This window comes from Peromyscus maniculatus, chromosome 5 (genome assembly GCF_049852395.1).
Source record: "Peromyscus maniculatus bairdii isolate BWxNUB_F1_BW_parent chromosome 5, HU_Pman_BW_mat_3.1, whole genome shotgun sequence".
NCBI classification, from domain to species: Eukaryota; Metazoa; Chordata; class Mammalia; order Rodentia; family Cricetidae; genus Peromyscus; species Peromyscus maniculatus.
Window position 1 is genome coordinate 101,316,379 of NC_134856.1, and position 15,034 is coordinate 101,331,412.

Consider the following 15,034-nt stretch of genomic DNA (forward strand, 5'->3'; position numbering starts at 1 on the left):
ATTTCTCATTGGAAAAAATGCATTGATGGTAATGGTTCTTATTTTAATAAAGATGTGCTTGAGCCTAGTTGTAATGATTTAAAATTCACAGCCCCAAGCTATGATTCATTTTACACCAACCTGGAATAAATCTTGAATCTGAAGACTCTGGATGATATAAGGAAGGCAGTTGATGAGAAGGACAGTATATGCCAATGTAATTGGCATCCATGCCTTTGACATGATCTCAACGGTCTGATGGCTTCTTCGACTTCAGGTGACTAAATGCCCTAGTTTTGTCTTATATACTGGTGTCCCAGTTTTTGGGGTCACCTGTTTCTGGTTTTGCCCTAGGAGTTTTACTGAGAAATAATTTTTAAATATGGCAATGTAAATGCTAGAAATGAACATGACTGAAGAAGTGTTATTGCTTTCTATTCCCTCACCCGAGTAGATAGATAAAAATAGAAAATTAATTTAAATTATATTTCACATATTTTCACTAAACATTGTATTTCATATTTGCATTTTTAATTTATTTTCCCTTCCATTTCCTCTTTCCAAACCCTCCCATATGCCCCTACCTTTTTCTCTTTCAAATTCTCCACCTCTTTTTTCATTAATTGTTATGTATATACATATATTTTTAAATGTAACGTACTCAATCTGTACATTGCTACCTATATGTACATTTCCAAAGATGACTATCTGGTATTGAAGTTTTCCTTACATTGTATTTAGCTTTTGGATGGAGCACTGTCAGCCTAGATGAGAGAATTTCATTTAAACTATGTATTTATATGTATATACACAGACTTATTATTTAATTAAGAATTTTTTTATTCATTTTACATACCAATCATAGATCCCCCTCTCTTCCCTTCTCCTGCCCCCCAACCCACCTCCCATTCTCTCCTCAGGCAAGGTAAGGCCTCCCATGGGGAGTCAGCAGAACTTGGTACATTCAGACTACTCCAGTCAGGACTTGATCATTATTCTTAATTTTCTCAAGATCCCCATAAGACTACCAGTGCCCCCTGTCAGCAGGAAGTAGCCTAGAACACTACACCCACATTCCCCAAAAATGGATTATAGATGTTTGCTTTTATTTAGGTTGTAAGTTACAAACTATTAATAAAAGAAGAAAGGGGGATATGATATAGATAGTCAAACTTATAGTCACGTTAAGTTTTCTAGGTATACATAGATATAATTCAATTAGGTAGGTAATCCTCAAACACTTCAAGGACCTACAGGATATGGCATTTAAAATGTAAGCAACTTCCAAAAATTCTGGAAATGACAGAGACAGCTGCCTGCCTGAACAGTCATCCAAAGTTCCTCTGCAATGGTGGGGCATCCTTCTTCAGTCTATAGGCCTAGAGTTTCTCAATCACTTCTCTCTGTGTCCTGTAGAATGCCTGGCAGTTTCTTCTCCAAAGCAGGAACCTACAGGACCATTTTGTCCTGCAAAGTTCAGTGGTCCTGCTTGTCCAGCTTATATAACATATTATCAGCAGTCCAGGCAAGAGCAGTTTCTTGCCCAAATGACTATTTTACCAAGAAGAAGAGTGTCTTCGATGCCCATCTTCCTCTTTGAAGTAAATAGGTGCTGCCAGGAGCAGACATGTGCTGTGGATGATTAATTGATAAATAAAACACTGATTGGCCAGTGGCCAGGCAGGAAGTATAGGTGGGACGAACAGAGAGAAGAATTGAGAGAACAGGAACGCAGGGGGAGACACTGCCAGCCACTGCCATGACAAGGAAGATGTAAGGTACCAATGAGCCATGAGTCATGTGGTAAAGTATAGATTAATAGAAATGGGTTAATTTGAGATATAAGAACAGTTAACAAGAAGCCTGAGCCATTAGGCCAAACAGTTTAAATAATATAAGCATCTGTGTGTATATTTTATAAGTGGGCTGTCAGACTGCTGGGGCTTGGCAGGACTAGGAGAGAAAACTCCAGCTACAAATGGTGCCCAATGGCTCAAGTCTCCACCTTAAACCTGAGAATATTTAATAAACAATTCAAAACACCACTAAAAACAGCTTCCTAGTTGTCTCTCTCAAGTTGGCGGGTTCCTGGCGTGTTCGTTTGACCAGCAGTATGACTGGAATAAGGCATCTACAAGAAGCATATTATGCTGCTGGGTGGCGGATTTAGCCTTTGCTAGTTAACAGAGAGAGAGAGAGAGAGAGAGAGAGAGAGAGAGAGAGAGAGAGAGAGAGAGAGAGAGAGAGAGAGTTTTCTGGGCTACACACTGCTTTGATAGAACTGCTTCTGATAGTTGATGGTACACATGGCTCCAGACCCAGAGTTGGTGGTAAACTGTACAGATATGTCTCATTGTTGAGAAAGTCTGTTTTTAAAACGTCTTATACATGTATATAATATATGAACTCATTTTTCCAACCCATCACCCTTTCCTGTAGCTGCTCCTATTGGCGCTCAAGTCCTCCTTCATCTCAGAAGTCTCCCTTCTATTTCTGTCCTTTTGTTTTGTTTGTGACACAATGAGTTTCACTAGGGCTTCTTGCATAAGTGTGAGTTGAGGGTTATTGACTAGAACATGGGTAATTTAACAATAGTTACATCTGTAATGGAACATAGGTAAGCCATGGAAGTCTTGGCAGCATATAGATTAATAGAAATAGGCTGAGTTTAAGTGTAAGAGCCAGTCAGTAGTAAGCCCGAGCTAATGGCTGAGCAGTTTTAATTAATATAAGCCTCTGTGTGTTTACTTGGGTCTGAGCAGCTACGGACCAGGTGGGACACAGAAAAACTTCTAGCTACATACGTCATTTAAGAACATGATCTGGCCGGGCGGTGGTGGTGCATGCCTTTAATCCCAGCACTCAGGAGGCAGAGGCAGGCGGATCTCTGTGAGTTCGAGGCCAGCCTGGGCTACCAAGTGAGTTCCAGGAAAGATGCAAAGCTACACAGAGAAACCCTGTCTTGAAAAACCAAAAAAAAAAAAAAAAAAAAAACAACCATGATCTGTACTCCCCCATTAACCTAAATGCCAATAGCTACTCCTGAGTCATGGATCACATGAGCTACTTGCCTAACCATACTGAGATAGAGTAGTTCTGGGCCCACCTAGTATAGATCTTGGGCAGGAAATCACAGTGTCTTGAATGTATGAATGCAACGATCATGTCATGTGCAGAAAACCACATTTCACAGTACTCTCTCCTGCCTGACTCTTACCCTCCTCTTGTAGCACTTCTATAAGCCTTGGAAGGAGTGATATCAACATCCTGTTTATGTCTATGCACTCAAATGGCATTTATTCTCATCACTTTGATAAGTTCTACATCTGTATTAATTATCACCCACTGCAAACAGAGAGTAGCACTAATCTATGGATATAAATATAAGTACGTGGATGACAATTTGACACCATGTCCATTTAGCAATTCCCTGCCAGGGCCTATGATCTCCCTAACCCAGGACTTTTGACCAGGTTTACAGTACTACTGCAGTAGTCATTAGAAAAGTAAATAATGCATAAGTTAGCACCAGAGAGTAGGCTATTGCTGTGACAAACTTGACCATGCAATTGATTTAGAGGAATGTGGAAGACTTTGGAACTTTGGGCTAGAAAAGCACTTGAACCCTGTAAATGGAGTTTACAGGCCATCTTAGTCGGAATTTAGAAGACATTAGTGCTGAGTGTTATATGCACTGTGGAGACCCAGCTCAAGAGATTTTAGAGGGGAACAATATTAGTTACTGGGCTAGAAAATGTTGGTATAATATTTTGGTTTAAAAAAATGACTGTTTTCAACCCGTGTCCTAAGAACTTACCCGAGTCTGAATTTAAAAGTAATGGACTAATTCCTTTTGCAGAGGATATTTCAAGACAGTTTAGTATTGACTCTGCACATGTTATCAATCACTCTTAAGAGGGTCTACAATGAGAAGAGAACCTGGAACAGAAAGAAATACACAAAGTGTACAGTTTGCAGAGACAAGATTAATGTTTCAGTCAAGGCTTATGATACAAGAAAGGCTGCAAATGCTAAGGAGATTAGGGCCATTAAGGAAAACCCAGTCAGTACTGGAATAAAGAAAAGAGTGCTCTCAGGGCAAGACACACTCAGATAAGTTTCCAACTTGTAAAAGGAAAAGGCCTAAAGACTTTCCAGCTCCTAAAAGCAACAATAAACAAAAATTGCTGCAAATGTGGTTTAAGGGGGTGAGTATCTGTACCACACTAGTATCCATGAATGAAGGATGCATGAGTTAAAAGGTCCTGTGTTTTCAGAGATCTGCTGAGGTCAGGCAATACATGGCAAGGGAGTTCCTTCACAGAGCGTCTGAGAGGTCATTGTGTGAAGCTTTGGAATAAAAGCCTGAATTGTGTTGGAGACCCCAAGATGCTGGACATGCCAGAGCTGTGGGATATCTGCCAAGACAAGCTGCATACAGAGAATAGAAGCAGCTTTAGAGAGAGTATATTGCACGCAGTAAACCTAGAGAATCAGAACCATTTAAGCCCTCTGACATGACATGAAATTACATCATTTGGTATTTGCCCTTATGTGTTACTTTGATACAGCATTGATGGGAATGTCTTTCTGTATGCTGGGAAAATATGTTGCTCTGATAGGCTGATAAATAAAATGCTGATTGGTCAGTAGCCAGGCAGGAAGTATTGGTGGGATAAGTAGAAAAGGAGAATGCTGGGAAGAGGAAGGCTGAGGAGGAGACTCCAACCTGCCGTCCAGGAAGCAGCATGTAACGACACACAGGTAAAGCCATGGAACACGTGGCAACATATAGATTAACAGAAATGGGCTGAGTTTAAGTGTAAGAGCTAGTCAGTAGTTAGCCTGAGCTAATGGCTGAGCAGTTTTAATTAATATAAGCCTCTGTGTGTTTACTTGGATCTGAGCAGCTATGGACTGAGTGGGACACAGGAAAACTTCAGCAACACAGTATTTCCCCATTATGCCCATATTGCTTCCATTTGGAATGGAAATTGTATACTCGGTGCCACTGTATGTTGGAAGTATGCTGGTTGTAGTAATAGTTGTTGTTTTTAAAGAGGATTGTAGTTAAGATTGCCTCTAGTCTCAGAGGAGACTTTGGACTTTAAACTTTTAAGCAGTATTGAGATTGTAAAAGGCTATGGGGACTTTTGAATTTGCAGTAAATGGATTTTGCATTATATATGGGCACAGGACTATGGGGGTCAGGGAGTGCAATGCAGGGATTTGAATGAGATATCCTTCATAGTCCCAGGCATTTGAATATTTGGTCTCCAGTTGGTAGAACAGTTTGAGTAAGTTTAAAAGGTGAGACTTGCTGAAGGAAGTACGTCATTGGTGGCAGGCTTTGAAGTTCAAAGCTCCATGCCATTTCCATTCTCTCTGCTTCTTGTTCGAGGTTCAAGAGGGAAGTTCTGAGCTTCAGGCTCCAGAGTTTCATTATTCCATCATTGGCACCCTGCTGGGACAGTAAGCCCAGATAAACTCTTTATTCTGTAAACTGCCTTGGTCGTGCTGTTTCATCACAGCAGTGTAAAAGTAACAAATACAACCATTGACGACAATTCTTCCATAGCAATGTATGTGGATCATTCAGGCACTACTGTATACGAACTAACCAGCAGAGACGAAGATTTTGTGGTTGGCTATAGATTGATTCCTCTATGTTCTGCAACCAAAGTATGTGATGTCTTCAGAAATAGCATGTCCCCATCTATCTATGGTGAATAAGCAAGAACAATGGCAGTGTCCTATACTGTCTGGGGGCTTTTGTGGACTTCCTGATCAACAACACACAGAGAGGTATCACACACCTCTTTTCAAGGATTTTCAACTGTACCCTGTAACACTCAGTTGAATTGAATATAACTTCTAAGAACAGCATTACCCACCCAAGCTGGGTACTACTATTCAATGTCTTTCTTAATAACTCCACATTTTTCATGAACTTTTTTAGTTCTTCATATATTCTAGTTGTAAATCCTCTGTCAGACGTGTAGCTGGCAAATGACTTCTCCATTGTGTAGGTTATCTCTTCACTCAATTAACATCAAGAAGTCTTTACCTGCATCTACATCTTGAAATGTATTCTCTACTTTTTAACTCTTAAGTTCCTATATTTCAGGTTTTATATTGAGGTCATTGATCTATTTGGAGTTGATTTTTATGCAGAGTGAGAGAGAAGAATCGAATTTCATTATTCCAGATGTCAACTGTCATCTTTCTCTTTTGGGGATATTCATTTAGTATTTAGGTTTGAATTACTGGTACATTTGAGGTTTTTATATAAGGGTAACTACAGCAGTGGTGGCAATAATAATGTGTATCAGGAATCTTAAAAGGTCTTATTAATAAAATCAAACCTGAGTCAGGTATTGGGGTGAACACTGAAAGATCAGAGAGACAAAACAGGCCACAGCCACCACACCTCACCAGTTCCTCAGCTGATCCTGTTTCCTCAGACTGGAAGCCTCTCAGTCCTCATCCAGAATGGGTTTCAACTGAACTGCTGCTCAAAAGCCTAAAAGTTTAACCAGCCAAACACTTAACTAACTAGCCAAATACTTCTAGTTTCTGGTCTTCACGCCTTATATATCTTTCTGTTTTTGCCATCACTCCCTGGGATTAAAGGCTCACTTCTTGGGATTAAAGGGGTGTGTTACCATGTCTGGCTGTTTCCAAAGTGGCCTTGAACTCACAGAGATCCAGAGGGATTTCTACCTCTGAAATGCTAGGATTAAAGGTGTGAGTGCCACCATTTTTCAGCCTTTGTATCTAGTGGCTGTTCTGTCTCTGACCCCAGATAAGTTTATTAGGGTGCACAATATTTTGGGGAACACAATATCACCACAATAATGAATGACAAATATGGAGACTTCTAGTAGTAAATGTGCTGAACACTTCTTGTATATTAATTCATTTAATCACTACAAAGTCCTGTTGAGGAAGCCAGGTATGGTAGCAAATACCTTCAATCCCAGCACTTGGGAGACAGAGGCAGGAGTGTCTCTGATTTTGAGTCTAGCATGCTACATGAAGTGAGAATTGTTAGGTCATTTGGAAGTTTTGTGTCTCTGATGACATCCAACATTATTTAATAGTTTGTTGATCACACATATTTCTTCTCTACTGAATTGACTTTTTGTATTCCTTTCCAGTTCTTGTGTGGTATGTTCATGGTTCACTGGTCTGTGTATTTATCCTTTATTTCAGAGCTATCCCTTATCAATGGGTTTAAAGACTTACCTTTAATGATTCTTTTTACCACCCTTGGATAGAAATTATAACATTACTTTTAATAAAATCTAATATTCTTCTTTACAAATTCTGCTTTTTTCTTTGTTTTAGACATCTGACCTTTATTTAGTTATTCACTTATTTATTCTATGAATCCTATATACCAGAGAATTTTGTTTTTGATATTAGCAATAGAAAAGGCCTATTTTGTAACGTATGTGAAACTTGTCAATGCAAAATTCTAATGCTTTCTGCTTTTGACTTTATTACACTTAAATATTTTTTGTATATGTTTATACAATATTCCACAAAAGAACAGTGAATGAATGAGCGGTAGTTCCTTTCCTTGCTGATCTGAATGCCCCACCCCCACATGTACACGTGAATACCTTTATGGGTTGTCCATTGTGTTCTGTGGATATTTCTATTATAACTCTCTGGTATTACCCTTTCTCCATTGCTGTTGTTTGTATGGTTCTGGTGGAATGAGTTCCTTTTCTGACTTTTTTTTTTTTTTAAAGAATATCCTTTCCACTCTGGTTGATAGCAATTTTCTTCTTCCTTAGTTTTAATTCTGAGCCTTCTATCCTAGTAAGGGCCTTCCAACCTACAGGACAGTAGAGCTTGTGAGAACCTGCAATGTTATCCTATGTATGCATTCCCACCCCCAGTCAAGGCCTCTGATTTCAGAACAGCTTCTAAGGCAGCTTCACATACTTGCACTTTGGACGTGAAGGCCAGAGACAAAACAACTGACCACAAGCTTTCTGTCTGCCTAGCTTTCATTATACCGGAAAGTGAATTACTTAATAGAGGCCAAAAGGTGACCGGGATAGACATTGTCCTACATTTAATCACAAGCCTTTAAAAATATTCATTTATCACCAGCCCGCCCAGTGCCCAGCAGCCCTGTGAGTGGATACCACTACAATGAGCAGGTATGTGGTGGAGAAATGGTAGAGAAGGTGGAGCAGAGCAGTTCCTGCGCCCTGGAGAGAAGAGGAACTGAAGATGCGGTGGCAGTGAGGAACAGGCTGACATGGGTGTCCTACACTGCCACCTGGGGGCATTGATGTCCCGGCTTGCTACTGCCGAGGGCCTGAATCCGTGGCCTGTCCGAGGTTGCGATACCACTGGAGGCCATATGGATGCCCATGGTCTGGGCCCCCACCATTAATGTCCAGGGGCCATGCTGCCACTGGGGCCATACTAATCTGAGTGGCCTGTGCTGCCATGGTGACATCTGTGCCTGAGCTGCAGCCAAGGGCCATGTCTGGGTCCATGGTCCTACCACAGGGTCTGTGATAATGTCGGTGGCCCATGTTACCACTGGGGGCCATGGGAGAGCTGGTCCAGTGTCCTGAGCACTAGAAAGCTGGTCCTGTCCCCCCTGGGAGAATTGGCCCCAGTGCCATGGGCACAGGAGAGCTGGCCTGGCAATCATCGATGGCCCTGGGAAAACTGCCCTCCCCCTCACTGGCCACTGCAATGGGAGAGCAGGCCCTGCACGTGGAAGAGCTGGTCCCACCCCTGGTCATTCATGCAAAAGAACTGGCCCCAGTGGCATGGGCAAGGGAGAGCTGCGCCTGATCCTCACCTGAGGGGGTGGGGGTAGGGTTGTCCCAGTGCAGGCCAAGACTGACCAACTCAGATACCACCCAGGTCCACATCCAGGGATTTGAATTGGCCCACCCCAATATCTACTCAATCTATGACCTGCTAGAGTACCTGAAGGGACTCATCCTGTGGAACCATAGCTGCAGGATCTCCATGACTTAGGGCAACAGATACCAGAGAGAAGTTTCAGTGAGGGTCCAGAATTGATGGTATACCAGGAGCCAGGAGCCCTGAACCTGACCAACAGCACACTATACAACGAACACTTTCAAGTAAAGCTTTTGGGCAAAAGAATCCTGTGTGACACATAGCGCTCCCAAGGCCACTATGACAAGTGAATATGTGATGGAGAGGCCGGAAAGGAGGAACAAAATGTTTTTTCTTTCTTTCTTTTATCATTTTTCTCTCTTTTTTTTTAAATTTTCTTTTTGGAGGGAGCTACAAGGGTGGAAGGCAGACATGGGAGGACTGGGAAAGGAGTGGGATTGGGGTGTATGATGTGAAATTCCCAAAGAATCAATAAAAGTTATGTTAATATAAAAAAAGAATGTCATTCATTAGACAAAAATAATTATTTATTTTATGTTTGTGTGTGTGAGTGTGCACATGTGCAGCATATATGTACAAGAGCCTGCATGATATCCCCTGTAACTGGAGTTATAAATAGTTGTGAGCATTGATGTAGATGTGGAAAATTGAGCCTGGTTCTTCTGCAGGAGTAGGAAGCGCTCTTAACCACTGAGCCATATCTCTGGCTCCGTAAGTCTTTTATTTATTTGTTTGTTTATTTATTTATTTGTTGGTTTGTTTATTTATTTTTGTCAGTATTGGTGTTTAATTCCAGGGCCTTGTATATATATCAGGTACATGCTCTACCACTGAGATATATCCCTAACTGTCCTTTCACATTTTATTTTGAGACAGTGTCTTGCGAGGTTTCGTAGACTGACCTTGAATTTATTATGTAGCCCAAGCTGGTTTCCAGCTTGCAAAACACCTGTATCAGACTTCTTGGAAGTAGGATTACTGTCATACCCATCATGCCCAGCATGAAGGTTTTTAACAAGTTAATTTATGCACACACACACACACACACACACACACACACACACACACACACACACACACACACCCCTATTCCTTTGGGAAGGTGTGAGAGCCAAAGTTATATTTTAAGTTTTAATTACTATGCCTAAGAGGCCCACAAAACAAAAATGCCTCTGATCTGGAAACCCCTTGCCCAAGGACAGATAGTTCATGAAGTGCTGGAGGTTATTGTTTATGAGAGATAACAAGCCATGTGGAGGGGCCCCAAAACAGCGTGACCACACAGCTGCCATGACAGGTTTAGGGGTCTAGATACAGCTTCTGTGACGGGCTTACTGGTAGGCAACACCCAGATCCAGGAAAAGCCTTAAGCTGACACCACCCAGGGATCCACCCAGGGATGAGGAAGTAGCTGACATCCCAAACATCCCAACCATTAGATAAGGTGGCCAGATGTCCCTGAGTCTAGCACACACCTGTTTTTGTTTTACAGATACCCCTAGACAATTGTCAGTCAATCAGGGTCCTGAGCCCTGGAAATCCCCTCCCCCCAACCTCTGCTATGATTTAAAACTCTGCCCCACCTGAGCTCAGGGCTCTCTGCTCTCATCACTGTGTCGGACAGACAGAGGGACCAAGCTCAGAGCTTGAAGAGAATAAAGGCTCTTTGCTTTTACATGCGGGATTCGGTCTCCATGGTCGTCTTTTGGGGGTCCCCACAATCTGGGCATAAGAGCCACATGTTCTCACTCCCCTAAACACATTTGTTTGACCCATCTGCACCGGATGTACTTGATCACATGTGGGCGGGACGTTCACAGGCAGGAAATAGTCCAGATATGTTTGCCCCTGATTGCACCATGGAGGGTCCCCAAAACAGCATGACCACATAGCAGCCATGACAGGCTTAGGGGCCCAGACACAGCTTCTGTGACAGGCTTACTGGCAGGCAACACTTAGATCCACGAAAAGCCTTAAGCTGACACCACCAAGGGATCCACCCAGGGATGAGGAAGTACCTAACATCCCAAACATTCCAACCTTTAGATAAGGTGGTTGTTGTGCCCAGGTCACAAGACCCCCAAGCAAGACCACCACAGAGCCATTATCCCATGCAAGCACACAGAGGTTTTTATTAACAAAACAAGCTTGATCTGCCATCCAACATCCAACACAGTGGGTGGAGGAGAACGACCCGAGCACTCACTTTAAGGGGTTTATATAGGAAAAGTTTACATGCAGCTTGGGATTGGATGAGGGGGCTAGGGGTGAGGTAGTTCTTTGAAGTTACTGGCTGAACTATAGGCAAGAGGTTACTGATGGCTAATAGGATTCAGGGTATCTTAGAGACATACATTTTTACTCCCTATGTCCTGCTTTTGTTGAACCCAGGGTATATACATTCAGATTTATTGTTCCAGTCCTACTTTCCTCTGAGTTCAACTTCTGGTCAGTTGAGTCCATTACTCCCCACATCTTGTTTTGCCAAGTCCAGGATACCTAGATTTATTGTCCCAACCTTAAGTTCAACTTCTAAAACTGCTGGTCAGCAAATACCTTTGGGGCGGGGGCGGGGGGGGGGCATCTCTCAAGATGGCTACTGATTTTTCCTTTTCAGTGGCCAGATGTCCTTGAGTTTAGCACACGGCTATTTTTTTGTTTTACAGATACTCCTAGACAATTGTCAGCCAATCAGTGTCCTGAGCTCTGGAAACCCCTTCCCCCAACCTCTGCCATGATAAAAACCCTACCCTGCCTGAGCTCAAGGCTCTCTGCTCTCACCACTGTGTTAGACAGAGGGACCAAGCTCAGAGCTTGAAATGCAGACTCTTTGCTTTTACATGTGGGATTTGGTCTCCGTGGTGGTCTTTTGGGGGTCCCCATGATCTGGGCATAACATGCACCTAATGGGAAATGCAATGAATTATGGGTTTTCCTTCTTAAGCCCTTGCCATTCTTGATTCTGGGCCATTTCCTAGGAACCTGGAAGGGACCAGGCCAGAGCCCATCCACGTGGCTAGCATTTAATTAAAGTTTGCTTCAAATTTGACTTTAAACTGTGGTAGTGGTCTTTTTTTCGATCAGTGGGATTAACAGAGGGTCAGATGTAGCCATCATTGAAGGGATTCTGGCAGGCCTGAGCCTGACAAACATGGTTCTGGCAGGCCTTGCCTTTCCCCCATCCCCTCTGCCTTGCTGAAAACTGTTAGATTAGCCGGGCGGCAGTGGTGTGCACCTTTAATCCCAGCACTTGGGAGGCAGAGCCAGGCGGATCTCTGTGAGTTAAGGTCAGCCTGGTCTACAGCATCAGATCCAGGACAGGCACCAAAACTATGTGGAGAAACTCTTGTCTCAAAAAACAAAACAAAACAAACAAAAAAAACCAAGCAAACAAACAAACAAAAAACCAACCAAAAAAACAAAAAAACTGTTAGATTATATCCTAAACTAGCTATAGTGGCCTATTCCCTTATTTGGCCACCTTTTCCTCCAGAGACTGACTACCAAGGTCTAGCTATCAAAGTATTCAAGTCCAGCAATCAAAAGTCCCCTTGCGACTGCCCTAATTAACCGGTCCAATCAAAATTAAACACCTCAACCTAACATGGGGTGTCCACTTTTACCTCTATAAACTGCCATTTGCCTGTAGGCCATGTCTGTCTCCTCCCTATCAGGAGGCAGCCCTCCAGAACAAACATCCCTTCCCCCTCTCCAGGGTTCCTTTCGCCTTCTCCTTTGTCCTCTGTGGCCTGTCTTTGTCTCTTATTTCCTGCCTTTTGTCTTCTGGGGTAAATAAATCTTTGTGCTGAGGACTTGGTCTTGGGGTTTCTTGTGCCAATGCTGGACCTTTCTATCATAAGTGATTCTAGTTTCTTTTTAACATACCAGATTCAAGCCTTATCAGATTTGCTGTTCGTGGTTGCTTCAAAGTCTACTCGTGTGTTACAAAGATGACTTTTCTCAGAACAAGATCACAGCAATATTCACATATGGAGGGTCTGAGTTTCAGGAATTTTGCACAGTGGAGCAGGCAATTTCATCCAGAAATCTGTCTCCCAATGTGTCTGTACTGAGCCTGCTCTGGTTCTTTTCTCTCCATGTTACTAATTTCTTTGAATTGTACCTGCTCTCAGTCACCTCTAGAGGGTGCTAAATGAACACACAGGAGCAGAGAGGCACAGCGGCTCGCAGACACCCACCCCTTCTCATTGGACAGCTGGTTGATTCTGAAAGAGCTCTTGTGACTCAGTCAGCAAGACCAGCTTTGAATCGCAATTTTAGGGATCCGTGTCTAAGAGGGGTTCTTGTGGCACCTAGCCTTTCCCAGTCCACAGAGCAGAAGGCATGCTGGGGGTTCTGGCCCTACTTCTAGCTTTCTTGTCTGTTGGTAAGTATATGGCATAGATGTTTATGAGATTTCATGGTTTTTTAGTGGGAAGCCATGCTGGTGACTTCCTATTTTCACTCTGTCGCTGTTATCACTGTAGGCGGACAAACATCCTCCAACTTGGAAGAAAGAATAATGTCAATCACCAGGCCGATGGGATCCTCTGTTATAATCACTTGTGATATTCAAAAAACAAACAATTATATCCACTGGTACCAATTCCAGGAGGGGAAGGCCCCACGGTACCTTCTCTACTATAACTTCGTCAGTTCCAAAACTGTGGTAGATGCTGAACTCAGTTCAGAGAAGTACCATGTTTATGAAGGCACAGACAAGACTTACAAATTTGTACTTCGGAATGTGGAAGAATCCGATTCTGGTGTGTATTACTGTGCCAGCTGGGTTGGCACAATGATTCAGCCTTGCCCTTATCTGTACTGAAACATTAGCTTGCAGCTGTTCCTAGTGCACAAGACAGACCAGCTCCCCTCTCACCTTCTCTACTCTGAAAAGGAAATTCGGGGTGCCATGCCTTATCTTCACCTTGTATCCATCCCATTTCCCTCTGGTCAGCTCTACGCTGGTCCCTAACAGTACCATTGGACATTTCTACAGACCAAACTACCATCTCTAATCTTTGACCAAGAACCCTTGACTGAAAATATAATGCTTCCAGCTCTCTTAGGGACTGTTGGAGACCCATCCAGTTGGCAGTCTAGGATTTAGAAGTTTGCTTAGGACTGATATTTGTCACAACATATTTACATAGGAGAGCATTTTGGGAATGCTACTTAAGTTGATCCGCATATGTGATTGTGACACAGAACAAAATTCTTTTCATTCCCTATATTGTGAAAAATGGTAGAATAACAACTTTGGGCTTTCTGAAGACTTCATGCTGATGTACATTTGTTATCTTTTGAACAAACTGATTTTTCCATTACCATAGCATCCATAATATTGTTTGTGGGATGATAGTACAGGAAAATACATGTAAATATTCCAACTATTTTGTCTACTCAACACAACTTGAACACACTGAATTTCAAAGATAGAATTGGCTTCTTTTAGGGGCCCAGGAACAAAAGTTTCCAGTCTACAAAACAGCTGGGAGCTCTGCTGGAGAGGACATGGATGTTGACATTTGAATAGCAGAGTGGGCTTTACAGTAGACAGCACAGTTCTCAGAGAAGACTGTCAACATCTGGCCACCATTGTTGCTTGGGTTAAAGTAGAGGACGCTGGTTTCTGGGGCATCTCAAGTGGACTAATTCTCTTGTGGGTTCCCTTGCTGCTGTTATTATCTTTAGGGATTGTTGGAAAGCTGGCTTATTTCTTTGGCTACTAGTTCTCTCCTTTGTTCCTGGAAAAGTAAACAGCTTGGATTTGCTTTGGAGACACAGAACCTTCATTTCAGGTTAGCATGTTGGTCCCATGGAACCAGAATTCAATCTCTCCCAATGGCCTCCCATAAACTTTATTTGACACACAAACTGAAATTCATCCCAGAGACAGATCTGTTCTGTTTTAAATAAATAAATCTAAAGCTCCTCTCAAAGCCAACCTACATTTTGACACACCAAGCCAATACCTGTAATACCCATCAAATTACTGTTTTTTCCTCAATAAATAAAACTAAAGATCAAGTTGAATGATCACATAATGAATAGTACATAATTGAATTGAAAAACACACAGGAAAAGGAGAATGGATGCCACACTAAGTCATACATAAGGATATAAAATTAATTAATATATAATTAAG